This window comes from Cupressus sempervirens, chromosome 3, assembly GCF_028749045.1.
Source record: "Cupressus sempervirens isolate cs-2001-9-10 chromosome 3, ASM2874904v1, whole genome shotgun sequence".
NCBI lineage: Eukaryota > Viridiplantae > Streptophyta > Pinopsida > Cupressales > Cupressaceae > Cupressus > Cupressus sempervirens.
This window is the reverse complement of record NC_143120.1, coordinates 51,800,820-51,819,647: the sequence shown is the minus strand read 5'-3', so window position 1 is coordinate 51,819,647 and position 18,828 is coordinate 51,800,820.

Genomic DNA, 18,828 nt, shown 5'->3' with positions numbered 1-18,828 from the left:
TATTGAACTTCTTAGTCTACATCCTTTAATTGTAGATGTTGAGCTTTCAAACTCAAAACCTTAAACTTGAACTCCCAAACTAATGAATTTGCATTTCAAACTTTGAACATTGGGGTTCAAGTTCAAGTTCTACATAGGTATAGAAAATTTATTCTTTGTAGATCAAGCTTGATAAAGGAATTGTTAGTAACAAAATTAATAAGAAACTAGAATAATTTCTACATAGGGTCAATTTACAAAGTTTTAAAACTTGGGTGCTAAATATGTGCTTACTGTTGGCTTTGACTAGCAGTGTGGGCCATGAGGAACATGAAGAATCTAGAATCTTCAGGTAGGAGATTAGTTTCTATCCATTGGGACACAGAGTTAAGAGAAATAAATGAATGGGAGCTACTTGTAGAGATGAAAATAGGACATGACAACATGCCAAAAAACTACACTACCAACACCACTAGCAAACTAAAACTAAAAATGACAAAGAGAACTAAACCTAAGTACAACAAAAACTTTATGTACAAAGAATAGGGTGAACAACCCATACCTCGAGTAATGCACTTGGTTGGTCATGGAAAGCCATTGACTACCTAAGAAAAATATGTACCAGTGTGAAAAAGATGCTAGAAAATGAGATGCATAACTTCAAACAACCATTGAGTAGCATATGTAAGAAAGGGTATGATTACCATGTATTGGGAAGATCTTTGGAATGATGTGCTATATCCAAATAACCATTATGCTCCATAGAATCTTGGATAAAACACTTTGACCTCATTTTCAATAAGTTGATTTGCATCATAAATAGTTATACCATCTTCCACCTCAAAAAAAAAAATCAGATCCTTTTTAATGTCTCCATAGGTATACAATGGTTTGGGCTGAAAATATTCAAATTGGTGTGATGTGCAATCAAATAGGAAGTTTTCACATTCAACTTGTTCTTCAAATTGAAGAATGCCTTTTGTCTCTTCCTTGTCAATCTTTTCTTGTTCATGCTGATTTCTTAGACTTTCTTTGTCAAAACTACCATTTGAATGTATATTAGTAGTATCATGTTTAAAAGACTCTAACTCTAGAAAAGAAAAATATTTTAAAGAGTCTTCATGTTCTTCCTGTATGATGCAAGGAAAATATGGATGTACCCCAAAATGAGGTAATCTATAATCCAACAAACTAACACACAATATAAATACAAAAGCAAAGTAATAATAATGCAAGATATGATACCATATCATAACTCTTTATTCATAGATATAACTAATTACATGCAATATGCCTGCCTATAAGGCCTTCTAGGTTAGGGCCAAATACAAACAATAATTATAAAATGAGTTTTGCAAGATCTCACAAGATCTAGTTACCACATGCCAATTCTAGCTATTCCAAATCCATAACTAGATAAGAACACCAAGAAGAATTCACACTTATACTCTTAGTCCACCAAGCAAACCTTTGGTTCCTAAGCCACAACCCTAGCTCTTCAAAATTCACATCTACACTTCATCCCCTTCTCCAACCTGGAATGAATCATCCTTTTCATCATCATACCAAAAGACTCTATAGGACCCCTTACTTATACCCAACTAAGCCACAAGTTGGCCCAATTCATTACAAACTAAATCAAATCTCTTACATTAAATATTGGTTGAGCCACAAGTTGGCTACAACACTAACTGTTATAATTCTTTAGAATAACTGAGAGGGGGGGGGGGGGGGGGGTGGGGGGGTGAATCAGTTATTCAAGGTCCAAATTCCCTTTTAATACTTTTTCTACAAATCCTTAATGGCGCATAACTAAAATTATCATGCATGCAATTTGAACATTTAAACAACTATGAAAAGTAAACATGCATCACACCATAACACTAAGAATTTGATAACCTAGAAACACTCTAGGAATAAGAAGGTAACACTGGAGTGGGGATGATACCCACAAAATAACTACACAATTGATTTCAACCACTTCTAATGGTCTGTGCTATTAAAAGCCTGCCCTGTTAAAGACTACAACACATTGTTAAATGTGACCTTGTTAGAGGATTTCACCATACTGTTAGGAATGGGCATGGTTAAAGGACTTTGGAACATTCACTTGGAATTTCACCCTATTAAAGGATTTACAACATGGCTATTAAACCAACCTAAGTCCATAGTATTTATTTTAACTATTACAATTGCTAGAGAGTAACAATAATGACTTTTGATTTGATACAACTTACAACATATCTTGCACATTACAGATCACACTTCAGTTCAATCCTTTGCTTGGCTTTAATCACTGCAGCTTTGTAAGCTTGTCATCTCAAGCTTCGTCACCTTGAGTCTTCTTACTCATCATACCAATGCAACCATATCTATGGTCACCTATCGAAGTAGAGTATCTTTTCTCTCTTCCACCTTAGCACCTTCTTTAGCACTTCATGCTTTCATGCTCGACCACCTCTCTTTGCTTCATGACCTTATGAATCCTTAAATAGAAATTTGGAATACCTTTCCTACTCGATTCTCCCTCTCCAACTTTAGGGTTTCAATAGATTAGGTAAGATACAATGTATCTATCCCATATCTTGCTCTTATCTAGAAACTTCATCTAGAATCCAATTATATTTGTCAAAAACATTTTACATAGTGTTCTATGTCAGCAACTCATCAGTCTTATCTTCTATTTGATTCACAAAATTCTAGATAACTGCCATGTCAGCTCAGATTTGGAGAATCTTCAATTTTCAAAATAATGTAGCAACTCGGCATTATTGTTTTACTAATGCTCAGCTTCTTCTATGTTACTTGGCACTTGTATCTTGCTTGGCACCTATATCTTTACTCGGCACCTATTTCTTGCTCGACACCTGAAGACTACTCAGCACTTGATCTTCACTCGGTACTTGATCTTCACTCGACACTTGATCTTTGCTCGACACTAACTAGGATTTAGTTAATCCTTGCATCTTTCATATGTCTTGGTGTGTTCATCCTCTGTATCTTAGAGTATGTCATCAATACACCATTTCATCAATGGCTTAGCTAATCCTTATACTTCATGACAACATCATAACTTCAACCTTTCTCTAGGTACTCTAGTTGCATCTTTTTTATTGCCACCTCCTTGTCAATCAACCAATTGATAGTATTTGGATTACTAAAGCAATTGTCATTCCTGTAGGTAGAAAGTTTGACATCAATGACAAAACAATGATTGAAATTTTTTTTTACTAGTTCCATTACTCTTCATTCATGAGCTTTTCAATCATTTCCAACAACTTAAATAACCATACAGAAATTAAATGCCAAAATTTATCTCATAGACAACTCAACATCAACAAAAACCAAGACCAAAGTTAGTGTCAGTGAAACCAAGCCAAGCACTAGTAAATTTCCAAGCATTTTTGAACTCTAGAGACCATGCTGAGTTTTAAAGACCATGCTGGGTTCCAAAGACCATGATGAGTTCCAAGACCATGCCAAGTTCCATAGACCATTTTGAGTTCCTAGACCATGTTGAGTTCTAAAGACCATGTCGATGCCGAGTTCCCAGGCCATGCTGAGTTCTCAAACAATGCCAAGCACTAGTAGCTACTGAGCTCCACAACTTTAAGCCAAAATCCCTCCAAATATGTAGGATTGCAACCAAACCCAAGATTCACTTGCATTAGACACCCTAGGTTCAAAAAGATGTTCTAGTAATTGGAAGAACATCTTCTAGGATTCAACACATAAATCCCAAATTGATTCTTCACATACATATCCTCCAAGTCCTCAACCTATACATTTTTTCCCTTGTTCTTCTTCTACTTCTTCACATTCATCTTAGGTGTGCTACAAGTTTTCTTTCGATGCTAATCTCCAACCTTCTAAAAATTTTCCAACTCAACTCACCTACCAATACTTAGGTTCCTCTTATCAAGTTCTTCATTCTATAAAAGAATCATGGAAAACTTCTTTCCACCCTTCTCAATAGTAAACACATTTTTTAGAAAATTATGTAAAACCTTGTAATCATATTGCCAATGTCTAACAAGTAATACATGGCAACTATTCATCTCGACAATATTAGACAACACTTGATCCTTCTACTTCCTAATCTAGAAATCAGCAAGGCATTGCTCCCTAACTTCCAAAGAATGTTCACCTTGCAACCAACCAGTCTTATAAGGATAAGGATGTCTCACTCTCTTCAAACCAATTTCTAAATAATTTCCTTAGAAGTAAGGGTATCAATACTACCACCATCCACAATCACCTTGCAAACTTTACCACTAGAGTTACAAGTCCTAAACAAACTAGTCCTCTAATGAAAATCCAATGTTCTCACACTAACTAGTACTTGTCAAGCCAAAAAAATCTCTCCTTACTTAGGCTAACTATATTAAACTACAACCTCATTCACAACAATAATTGTCTTGCTAAATGGAAAATCAAAAGATCGATGCCCTTCTTTCTCACATCTAAAACAATTACCTCTAAAGCCACCTCCACCTATTCTCCTTTTCTGATCAACAAGTTTTTGTTCACCTTCAATACTTGGTTTAGCTTGTGCCAAGCTATCCTACTTCAACTTCCCTCTAGCATTACGTTGACCTTTCCTCTTCAACTTATCCTCTACCTTTAGGGCATACTAGGCATCCTGAATTGAAGAAATGCTCAGCATACCAACCTCATATTGGATATTGAATCTCAAACCATTAATGTACTAAACTACCTTTTCCTTTGAAAATTCTTTATGACTAGACCAAATAGTCAACTTACATAACTCCTCAATATAATCTTTCACAAACATATCTTTCTATTTCAAATTTAGCAACCTTTTAAACAAGTCAAGTTCATAATTAGCGGGAATAACTTAGCCTTCAACTTAGTCACCATCAATTTCCATCTAGTGATCTTCATTTCATCTTCCTCTTCTCTGTCTATTTCCAATTCTTTCGACCAAAGAAAAGCATGTCCTTTCAACTTACTTTGTGCCAACCTCACTTTGAGTGGATCCTCAGTATCCTTAAGCTCAAAGTAGTCATCCAATACACCAATCCAATCAATCAGGTCTTCAAGAGTTAAAGTAATTGAGAAATTAGAAACTTCCATCTTATGCTTTAGCTTTAACTAAGATCTAGGTCTAGCATACTGACCAGCCCTAGTTTCGATAGGTCTCTCCACATGATCAATTCCTTCCTCACCACTAGATCAAGCAACTTCAAAGTCTTCAACAACTTCTTCATAGCTACCTTCAGTACCCACATGCCTAGGTACACCACCTAAAGTACTTACAATTTCAGCAATCATGTCACTCTTCATCAATGCAATCTCAGATGTAAGCTCTGCTCTTATCTTTTCTAAGATCCTTTCTTCCACAACATAACTTAGATCATCATTTCCCTGGGTTTCAATCTTCTTGGAGGAATTTTCCAAAATTTTAGCAAATCCAAAGCAATAGACCCACAAATCCAAAAGATCAATTAGCTACAAGATCAACCCTTTCTTCAAATCTTGGTGTAAACTGCCTTAGCTTCGGTGATTTGACAACACACTTAGGAACAACCTTCACTTTGATACTACTTGATGCAGAGAAAATCTAGATATACCCCAATATGAGGTGATCTAGAATCTAGCAAACCAACACACAATGGAAACATAATAATAAAATAATAATAATGCAAGATCTGATACCAAATCACAACTCTTATACATAGATATAACTAATTACATGCAATATGCCTAGTTGTAAGGCCTTTTGGGTTAGGGCCGAATACAAACAACAATTACAATAGCAATTTTGTAAGATCCTGCAAGATCTAGTCACCACACACCAATTTCAGCTAGTCCAAATCCACAACTAGATAAGAAAACCAAGAAGAATTCACACTTGTACCCTCAGGTCCACCAAGAAATCCTCTGATTCCTAAGCCACAACCCTAGCTCTTCAAAATTTGCATCTACACTTCATCCCCTTTTGTAAGCTAGAATGAATCATCCTCTTCATCATCATACCAAAAGACTCTACAAGACCCTTTATACCCAACTAAGCCACAAGTTGGCCTAGTTCATTACAAACTAAATTAAATCCCTTACATTAAATATAGGTTGATCCACAAGTTGGCTACAACACTAACTTAAATACCCATACACAAATTAAATGCTAGAAGTTGGCTCACAAACAACTCTACACCAACAAAAACCAAGACCATACTGAGTGTTAGCAAAACCAAGCTGAGGACTAGTAAATTTTCAAGCATTACCAAGCTCTAGAGACCATGCCAAGTTTGAGAGACAATACCAAGTTCTAGATATCATGCCAAGTTCCAAAGACCTTGCCAAGTTCCTAGACCATGTCAAGTTCCATAGACCATGCCAAGTTCCTAGACCATGCCAAGTTCCACAGACCATGCGAAGTTCCCATGCCATGTCGAGTTGCCAGAACATGTCAAGCATTAGTAACTACTGAGATCCACAACTTTAAGCAAAAATCCTTCCTAATATGTAGAATTGTAAGCAAACCCAAGATGCTCCTGTATCACTGTATTCTAGATTTCCACCATTCTTCTTGAGATGCACAATCAAAATGGAATATATTTTACTCCCATTGTGTATCAAGATAATGAATGTCTTGTTGTCCATGTTGATTCACCATACTTTTCTAAATATCACCAATGGTTGAAATAACATTAGAAATTTCAAATTAGAAATGTTCAAATTTTGGCAGTGAGACAACCATTAGGAGGCTTTTATTTAATTTGTCACCACACAGTTCTCCTTGTTAGAAAGACATCAAAGTAATTATATCAGATGATTGAGGAATCTTCTTGTCATCATTTTCAACATGTAAACAACAACCTTCTGCCATATCCAAGGAATCATTTTTAGGAGATGTGGGCTCTTGAAGATCCTCATCATTGTACTCAACATGTAGATGATAAGATCTGGCTACATTATGGGGATTATTTTGGATCACAAGAGACATTAAAAAATATTCATCATTAAAAACTATCAAATTTTGTGAAGAGGAAATATAATATTCTAGTTTAGCATTTTTTTAGCAGGCTTTAACTTCAGATAATGTTGATGTTCATAGGTGTATATTTCATCCTGTAAAGATTTAGCACATTTCATCTTGTTGATGATCATATCCTCATCTAAGCTAACAACCTCTCTTTGTGCATCTTGCAACCTCTGTACTTTTAGACATATATGTCAGAATCTAATTTTAGTTTGCATGGCAGCAATGAAGATACACAACTGGTTATTCTCACTTAGCTAGCTGGCTAGAGGAATCTTAAAGACACTTCTATTGAATCTATCTACAAAATCTCTGATGGCTTCCCCTTTTTTCATTCCAATAAGTGATGCAACTATTTGGAAAATTTTGGAACCAATTTGTTGAACTTCTAGTAAGGCTTCTAATAAATAGCCTAACATAGATGTTCTCTTCCTACACACCAAGAATCCCACAGGTGACTGTAGCTTCTTTAATATGATCATCTAGGTCTTGATTTGTGTCACCAAAAAAAATTGAGAAGTATTTGCTTGATCTTTTAGATAGGGCCAAATATTGGGATAAAGAAAATGGTTCTGGCCTTCTATTCCCTTATAAAGAGAATTTAGGTCTTTTTCCATTCAACCACAATTGTCCATTTTGGGGTTAGGTCAGATTCATTGAATTTTTCCTCTTTTCCATTTTGTTCCCTCTCAAAACTTCTTCTATAGTCCTCTTTTAATTTTCCTCAAAATTGTTTATCTTGAATTATGTGACTCTACCTCATCAAGCTTATCTTCCACATGCTTCACAAAATCCAAGAAATCAACTTTATCGGCCCATATTTAGTGAATCTTCGATCAAATTTATATTGATGTCACTCAATAATAACTAGCTTCTAATGCTCAACACACACTGGGTTTCTTGACATCCACTAAAGTTTACTTGGCTCATACTGTCTTTTTACTATCACTCGACACACACTAATATTCACTTGGCACATACTAAATTCACTGAATAGACAATATTTCTTCACCTTTCTTGGCTCTAACAAATTTTCTACTTAGCTTGAACTAACACTGCTTGGCTCCTACTGATCACTTCATCAAGCTTAGTAGACAAAATTTGTATTCTTTGTTCTTCTAGACTTAGCTAATGTATCCATTAATTTCAGCTTTAGGTAGATAAATAATACATCATATCATCCATGTCTTACTTGGTCTTAGTGCTCCTTTTATGCACCATATAACTCAACCTTTCTCTAGGTACTCTTGTTATAATATCTCCTCTTCATCAATCAAATAGCATTTAGACCAAACAAGCACTTGTCTCACCATAAAGTAGTATGTTTGACATCAGTGACAATATAATCATTGTTCCATATTCCACACATCAAAAAATCTTGTTTTCAACAATCTCCCTCTTTGGCATTGATGGAAAACCAATACCAAAAACAATACCAAAAAGAATATTAATACCTTTTATTGAAATCTCTCCCTCTATTAGTATGTGTCCTTCCTTTGTGTAGGGTAATGTGACTTTTTTAATCTCCTTCATTACATCTCTCTTATATCTTCCTCTTTTTGACTTCCTTTCATATCTCCCTCATAGTACCAATCTCTCCTCTTTTCAAGTATATCTTTGTTAATGTATTTTCTCCATGTACATCTCTCTATTTATCTTCCAATCTCTCCTTAACCATCTCTCTCTTTCTAACTTACTCCCTCTTTCAATTCATATCTCCCTCTTTAAAAACAATGTCAAAGACATGTCATCTCAACATGCAGATGTTAACAATTCAGGTTCTCCCTCTGTCACCTCACTTGTGACTAATTATTTGTCCCAACTCATAGATTACTTTAGGCAGCTCCTAAAGTAAAATACATAGCATCAAGGTGTAAAATATGACATTCAACTTAGTTGATGTAGGGAACTACTCTTGCTTCTTAAGTATCTTTGGATAGGGGTATCACCCCTAGTTTACCTCTTAGATACTCATGAGCATCCTTAGGTAAAGCTTTTTTGAATGTATCAACTATTTGTTTTTTTGTACTCACATATTACAATTTTACTTCTTTGTCTTAAACCATCTCTCTGAAGTAATGATACTTGATTGCAATGCACTTGTCTTTGTATGCATCACAGGGTTCTCGCTTATGTTTATATCACTTTTATTGTCACAATAAAGTATTAGAGTTTTAGTAATTTCCTTGTTCATGCCTTTGAGTAGTAGTTTGATCCATACCACATTTATACAATTCATTATAATAGAAACATAGTAAGCTTCAATAGTAGATTGTAATATACAATTTTGTCTCTTACTAGTCCATGAGACTATTCTCTTTCCTAAGAAAAATGTTCCACCACTTGTACTCTTTTTGTAATCAACATTTCCAACCCAATCGTCATTCGTATAGGCTCTCAATTTAAACTTATCATTTTTCTTGGAGTATAGACCATAGTCTTTAGTTCCTTTTAGATATCTCATAATCCTTTTGATGGCCATCAAATAATTCTCCTTATTATTTGCAAAAAATCTTGCGACAATCCCAATAGCTAATGCAATATTAGGTCTACTATGAACTACATATTTCAATTCGCCAATCATATACCTATACAATACTTGATTTAATTCACAAAAATCATCATTCTTGGATAGTTTATGTCTTGTGACCATAGGTGTGCTAACTGGTTTTGAATCTTGCTACCAAAAGTTTTCAATATTTCCTTCACATACTTGGACTGATTAATGTAAACACCATACTTAATTTGATACACTTGGAAATCGACAAAGACTTTAATCTCTCCAAACATGGACATCTCAAATTCTTTCATCATCTCATTAGCAAATGTCCTGCACAATGCATTTTTCCCTTCAAATATAACATCATCAACAAAAATTTCAGCTAGTAAAATACCTTTACCTCCTTCAATCTTCAAGTATAGATTACTATTGTCATTAGTCTTCTCAAAAGCAATCTTCAAAAGATAATTGTGAAGCCTCTCATACCATGGTCTTAGGGCTTGCTTCAAACCATATAAAGCTTTCTATAATCTACATACCATGTTCTTATTGTGTGCATCAACAAATCCTTCAGGCTATTCAATGCAGACTTCATCTTTTAGTATGCCATTTAGAAATGGAGACTTCACATCCATGTGATAAACTTTGAAACCTTTGTATGAAGACTAAGAAAGCAGAGTTTTTACTCCTTCTAATCTAGCAATAGGGGAAAATGTTTCTCCATATTCAATTCCTTCTTCTTGAGCATACCCCTTGCAAACTAATCTTACTTGATTCCTTGTGACTTCACCATTCTTATGTAGTTTATTTCTATACACCCACTTGGTTCCAATAAAATTCTTACTCTTTGGTCTAGGTACAAGTGATTGAGTTTTGTTCTTCTCAATCTAATCAATCTCTTCTCTCATGGCTTGATTCTAGTCATCATTTTCTAATGCATCCGTTACTAACTTAGGCTCATGAATGTTTAGAAAACATGTATCGCTTCTCAATTTATTTCTTGTCATTGGTCTAGATTCTTTGTCTCCAATAATTTGATCTGATGTCTTTTGACACATTTTGACAATCTTGGTTCTTCTTTGCTTTCTACAATGGAGCTTTCAACTTCAAAATCACCATGCACTTCTCTATTAGGTAACTCAACATTCCTTTAATGTGCATTAATCTTTGTATCAGAATGTACCTCAACTTTAGACTACAACTCTACTCCTGAATGTGACTCGATGGTCACTAAAACTTGGTGTTGTTGATTAACAACTTGTTTCATAAGATCATCACCACTCATGTCTTCATAGAACTATACAAAAATTTTGTAGTCTTTAGGTTCCTTCATAGCTTTAGCTTCATGTACCTCTATATATTCATCAAACTTCACATTTGCACTTTCCACAACTTTGTTAGTGTTAGTATTTAAACACTTATAAGCTTTACTTCTTTTGGAATAGCCTAGGAATATACCTTCTCAATTTTTAAAATCAAATTTTCCATTTTTGTTATCCTTAAGAATGTAGCACTTGCTTCCAAATACCTTAAAACATTTTATATTGGGGGTGTATCCATGCCATACTTTAAATGGTGTGGAATTTTTACCTTTCTTGAGTTGTACTCAATTCAAGGTATAGACAAATCTATTATTAACTTCTCTCCAATATTTCAAAGAAAAATTCCTCTCCATCATTAGTGTTCTAGCATAGTCCATTATAGATCTGTTCCTCCTTTCAATAATCCCATTTTGTGGAGGGGTCCTAGGTGTAGAAGTTTGTCTCTTGATTCCTCTATCATTACCGAATATCTCAAACTCATTTGATGTAAATTCTCTACCTCTGTTAGATCTCATACATTTTAAGCTCTTTCCAATTTCATTTTTAACTCTTGCTAAGTACCACTTTAACTCTTGCTAAGTAACTATCATCATCCTAGAATAACCATCAAAAAAAGGGATAATTTACTTTTCATCTTTGTAGCTTTGCACATTAATTGGTACACACAAATCAGTATGAACTAATTCCAAAATTTCTTTTGAAGAGTGAGTCTTACTTTTAAAACTATATTTTGCCATCTTTCCTAACTGATATTGTTTAAAAATAACATTATCAATTTTCTTTAGTGTTGGAAAACATCTAACTCTCTTCATCTTACTGATACTGACCAAATTATCAAAAATTATATGACATAGTCTTTTGTGCCATAGCCATGCATCATCAAATTGTACAACAAGATGAGTAGTATCATTCATGTCAAGGTAGAATAGATTACCTCTAGTTTTCCAAACTCAACCTTACATGCAACACTATTTAGTTGTGACACACTAGGAAGATTATAGTTAAGTCCTTCTACATAGTAAGCATTGTAACATATGATCTTATTTGTCAATTTTATTGATCCATTTCCTTTAATTAGACATGGTGCATCATTACCAAATCTAACACTATTACCATCATAATGTACAAGATAATTGAACCTACATTTATCTCTAGTCATGTAATTAGAGAAACCACTATCAATATTCCATCTATTACTCTTTTCACATAAGACACCAATGCAGTTGCTTCATCTTCATCAAAATCATCCTTCATTACAACATAAACAACTTCATCAACATGATCATCAAATTGTTCATTGGATTCCTCTTTAACAATGTAGCATGATCATAATGCATAAGAGAATTGAACCTAAATTTATCTCTAGTCATGTGTTTAGAGAAACCACTATCAATAATCCATTTGTCACTATTTTCACATAAGACACCAACACAATTGCTTCATCTTCATCAGAATCATCCTTCATTGCAACATAGACAACTTCATTAGCATGATCATTAGATTCTTTATTGGATTCCTCTTTAGCAATGTAACAAGATTTCTTTCCTTTATCTTTATAATATTTATTGTTCTCATCTCTTTTACCTAGGAACTTGTCTCCACTTTTATCGTTCTTCTTCTCAGGACACCTTGTAGCAATATGGCCAACCTCATTGAAATTGAAACATATGGTAAGTAGCTTACCTTTGTATTTTCCTTTGCATCTATGAAATCTCCCAGCCAAAAATGCTTCAAGCTCCTCTACATCATCTTCATCTACATCATTTTCACTAGAAACATGTTTGAAATTTTTCTTTTCCTTCTCATTAGGCTCTTTCAGTGACAATTTATCTTTGAAAGAAGATTCAATATTTTCAATTTTGAAATTAAAGGCAGTGAGTCTATCCATCAATCCTTCAAGGGTAAAATCATTATGAGGTGTGCATCTTAGTTCTTATATGGTAAAGAATATAATATCATAGATAGGCAACAACATTCACAATACTTTACTGATCACAGTCTCATCTTCAATAGTACCAGTTGGTCCTTTGATAACATTAACAACTTCTTTTACTCTAGTATAATATTGAACTATATTCTCACTTTCTTGAATTCTCATACCATCAAAATTACCTTTGAGACTTTTAGATTTGGCTCTCAGCATATTGTTGTCTCCTCCATAGATCTTCTCTATAGCATATCTCCTGATTGTGTTATTTTTTATTTTTTAGATGCTTAGTAGTAGGGGCTCCAATAGGGTCAACATGCTTAGTGGTAATGGTAGATTATGCATAGTCTAGAAGTCCTCCTAGATGTAGCTTCATCAAACTCTTCCATGCAGGGAGGTTCTCCTTGTTAAGCTTGGGTACCTCACTTTTGGACATCTTGATCTTTAGCTTCTATTGCATTCAAACTATTCCTCACAAAAAACCAACACTTTGATACCAATTGTTAGAATACTTTAGAATAGATGCTTGGGGGTGAATCACTTGTCCAAGGTCAAAATGTACAGATTAAACTTTTTAGCACTTAAAAAACTTATATCCACATATCTCCTTATTATGTATCATTTATGTATTTAATAATTTCATAACTTAGTAGATCATTGTCCTAGTTCAGAATTAGTTTGCAAAAATGTAAACATTAAGCACCACAAAATTATTCACACAAATTGACACAAGGATTTTATGTGGAAACCCAATTCGAGAAAAACCACTAGTAACATGCTACTAATTCTCACTCTTCTGAGGTGATGCTTTATGAAAGGCCAACCCTATTAAAGGTTATAATACACAATGTTAGATGTGACTTGGTTAAAGGATTTCAATCACCTTGTTAGGAGCAAGCCTTGTTAGAGGACTTTAGAACATTCCATTAGAATCATCTAGATAAAGGATTTACAAATGACTATTAGGTCAACCTTTATCCAAAAGATTTATCCTAAACCGATACAATGATTAGAAAGTAATAGTAGGACTTAATCTGATAACAAATCACAACTCACTTATAGATTGCAAGTCTCTATTTTAGTACTCCATTTTGCTTGGCATTCATACTCTTCATCTCTAGTAGCATGTTCACCCTTCAAGCATTCATCCTCTTAATCCTTCATGCTTTGCATGCCAATTACAAACTCTTCTATTTGGTCACCACATGAAGCAACACCCTAGACTCCTTGTCTTCTTGGATTCTCGCACATGTCAACTATTGCTTCTAGCCTACTATCCCCTTATAAATAGAATTTAGGTCTTTTTCTATTCAAACACAATTGTCCATTTTATGGTTTGGTCAAATTCACTAAATCTTTCCTATTTTCAATTTTGTTCTCTCTAGAAACTCTTTTACAATCCTCTTTGAATTTTCCGCTAAATGGTTTATCTTGAATTATGTGCCTTCATCTTATCAAGCTTATCTTCCACATGTTTCACACAATCTAAGAAATCAACCGTGTCAGCCAAAATTTAGTGAATTTTTGATCAAACTCATATTGTTGTCACTCAATAATATCTAACTTTTAATGCTTGACACACATTGGGTTTCTTGACATCCACTAAACTTTAATCGACTTACACTATCTTTTTAATGTCACTTGGCACACACTAAAATTCAATTAGCACATACTAAATTCACTTAGTATACACAATTTATTCACTTTTCTTGGCACCTAGTAATTTTCTACTTAGCTTGAACTAACATTTTTTGGCTCTAACTGATCACTTGATCAAGCTTAACAGACACAATTTGTATTCCTTGTTCTTCTAGAATTAGCTAGTGTATCCATCAATTTCAGCTTTAAGTAGATAAAAATACATCATCTCATCCATGCCTTACTTGGTCTTAATGCTCCTTTTATACATCATATAACTCAACCTTCCTCTAGGTAATATTGCTATCATATCTCCTCTTCATCAATCAAATAGCATTCACACCAAACAAGCAGTTGTCTGACCAATAAGTAGTAGCTTTGACATCATTCATAATATAGCAATTGTTCCAAATTCTTCACATCAAACAATCTTATTTTCAATAGGGAGAACGAGAAAGAAGCAAAAGAAAAAGTGCAATCATCCTTCCTCATTGATAGAACACCAATGGGCTATAGAGTAAGTAAAGTTGATATGACAAGGTGATACATGAAGGATGACATTGTATACACAATTATCCTAATTAGCAGAGTCATGGGTCTCCTAGCAACAAGTCACCTTCAGAATTGGATAGTCCACTTAATTGAGACCATCATAATGACAAAGATGCCAATTGATTGGGCTAAAATCCTAAGTGACAACTTAAATGAGAAATTAGTAGCCATCAAAGCCAACCTACCCTTTTATATGACATCATACATGGTGTATTTACTGGCAGCTAGAACCATAGATTTTCAAAGCCTTTACAAAAAGGAAAGCATGGAGGATGTGAATGCTTGGCCCTATGTGGTATATCCACAATTAGTGAAGAAGAAGCTCTCATTATAAAGTGTGCAATACAGAGTTGTGAATGATAGTTTTTTCTTCGCAATCATTAGGCTCATTGAAGGCAACTATCCTAGGAGAATGCTAGTAGAGGCAATACCAAGAATCATAAAGATCAATGCCTACTACATTTAGTTCAAAACCTTTACCTATCTTAGGGTAGGTGGTACTTTATTGTGCCCAAAAAAATCCCAAGATACCATTAGATAGGCTCATACTTCTGAAGATTGCACAATAACTCACTTCTTCATATGAAAAAGTGAGAAAACAACACAAGAAGACATGGGTCTAGCCAATCACAATTGGTGCCTTCGAGGTGAAGTAGAATTATGATATTGCCACTTCAACATTGAGTGGGATCAATATTGTAAATAAAATTTCAAGAAAGAATATAACCATTTCCACATAACCCATAATAGATCTAAAATAAATATGAAATTAAAATCCACATGCAAGAGAATAGAAAACATACCCACAAAAAATTATGACACAAGATATACCCTAGGGAAATCTCATTGAGGGAAAATCCCAACCTTCATAAGCATCCATCACTATGTATTATTTAGCAAAAACACTGTTGCAATACAACCATTGAAACCTTCAATTCCATAGCCACTACCAAGAAATCCATGTGAGCAAGCATGAATCTACATATCCCATTCTATGCTTTCAACCTTCACAAATGCTCCCTTGTCTAACCTATCAAGCCTTGTCCAACTTGACTCTTTCCCTTTTTCCCTTTTTTATCTCACACCAACAACTACCCTTATGGTTGCTTATATAGTAGTAAGTCCCACAAAACCACCAAGTGGTATTACATAAACCATATGCTACCTAATCCATTGACCCCAAATTTAATATTGAAAATTTAATTCTTTTTCCAATATTAAATAATTACATGAAATATTATCACAATGTTACAATACAACTCATCAAGTATATCTCATGGAAATCTTTACATGTTGCACATCTATCTAGGTGCAACATTATATAATAAAATAAAATAATACAATATAACAATATTATGTAATGTGTGCAACACCCATTATCTCAACAATCTCCCACTTGTTATATACATTGCATAGAGTCAATCTTTAGCCATATAAATAAGCAATAGAATAATCCCTCCTAGCACATTCATCATCATGGGTCAAAGTACACAAAGTGCTCCATCTTGGTACCCATAATAAAATCAATGTATCTAGCATCTCAAACATGAATGATCTCACCTCATATTATGCCACTACCACTTAACATACATAGAAGTAATCTAAAGAGAAAGCCACCTAATGTGTCACATTAGAAGATAATAAAATCCTATACCAACCAAAATACAAGGCACAAAAAACTTGATCTAGAGGTAATCACATGTATCCATAGTTTTCAAAATATCTATAGCTTAAATAACACCTACATCAAGTGCCAAACCCATCCAACTATCCATACCTCAAAAGGTATATCAAGTAAATCTCACATCATAAACATATCCAATATGTGACTTGCAATCACAAGCCTCAAGAGCAATACCTGCCATATATATACCAAGAAGCTCCCACTGTAAAAGATAATGTCAAATCTGTAACCAATCCACTTAAAACATCTCAAAGAAGTGAATTCATGTAGTCTCAAGGACATTCACAACATATAAACCAATAACCTATGAGAAAAACTCTCATAAAAAATCTTCAACACTCTCCCAGAGGAAATAGATAAACATGTCATCTCTCACATGGCATAGATGAGCACAAAACCAATGATCACAATATCTAACCAATCTCAAATCCAATGTAAGAAAAATTGAAAATCCAGGAAGATAACCAAGACCAAAAAGAAACCATGCAAATCATAACCTGTATCATGTCCTTCTATACACACCTCTAATTGTAAACTATCCAAGTATGATCTCCTCCATAAAACCCCAACCAAGAAGTCTCAACAATACCCAAACCATACCATATAACTAATCATGGATATAAGCCTCTCACAAGAAGATCAAAATCATAAATTATTCTTAAACCAAGGAATATGCCCAATATAAAACCATCTCCCAAACTCAACCATCATAACAACATATGAAAATGGAGATAGCCAATGCTAAACCATCTCTCAAATGAACCTTCCAAAATTAACTCATGTACCATAGCTCAAGATCCATATCTGTGAAAGATTAGCATAAAAATAATGCACGTTGATAGAAACAATGGGCTATACCTCTCAAGTATCAAAACTACCAAGTAGACCAAGAGTAGGGAATGAGAATGCTGATCAAGATATCCAAGTCTCTAATCAAGACTCATGTAAGAACTATCTCCTCTCAAGTCCATTTTAGGTGAATTCCCATTAGACTTCTTGTTGAAACCAAATAATTATCCCAAAAAATAATTCTGTAATCCAAGAGAAATTAGCATTAGCAATGTCTCTACGTATCCAACACCTATAACCAATCAATCCATGCCAACTCCAAATGAAACATAGCAATATGATGAATTATCTAGCTTATGATCAATGTACTCAATACCAAGAAACTAAACCATGATCAATGTCAATGTTCCAATCATGGCCTTAGGAACATAAATTTGACAAAATTATCTAACCATATCAACCAAAGAGATAACATGCTCCATATGAACATACTATAATATTTCAAAACTCTAAAAGCATATGAAGAGTATACCATGACATAAAAATGAAACCATCCTAACTCCAAGGATAACATGCCAAATGAAAGCATAAACCACACCTTTATCAAGAACCTCATTAGTCCTCAAGATGCAACCATCTTTACACACCATAAAGATAACCAAGAACCCCATGAGTCCTCAAGATCGAACCATCTTCACACACCATGAAGATAACAAGTACACCATGCAATGTTAAAGATGCTTCTGTGGAAACATGATCTAAGACAAACCTCCAACATCTACAAACACTCAATAAATATATCAATGCAGAAAAAAAACTATTCAACCATGGTACCAAGTCACCCATTGCATCATAAAATCCATCTCCTACATGAAGATCCTCCAAGTCTACGCTCACACAATCGAAGTGTTAGTACTGAGTGAAACCAAGATCTTCAAACCAAGAAGATATAAACCAAACCAAGAACTAATCGTACATTATCACCTCATCATTATCACAAGCTCCCACTAAACTATGTAGCCAAGTTATTGATGACATCATGATGAAAAAATTATCCTCTAACCATGAGAATAAACTAAGGCATCAAACCATTAAAGAACTCGAAGTGCACATCATCAGCTCCCAAAAAAAAACCAAATAACCATGATCCTCGACCAAGAAGATATACCACCATAACAAAAAAACAAATCCAAACCAATATACATCAAGGATGTACCTATATATCCAATCATTTCATGACAAAATCCATGGCACCATGATCAAATCCATGAACTAGGAAACTAACTCTCAAAGTGTCCAAAAAAGTCATCATAAAATAGTCAACCATAGTCCTCCACCATTATTATACCTAGTAACAACATCTCATTCCTTCTACATGAAGAAAAAAATAGCAAATTATGTGACTTAAGGCTTAGACAACCCAAATCCAAG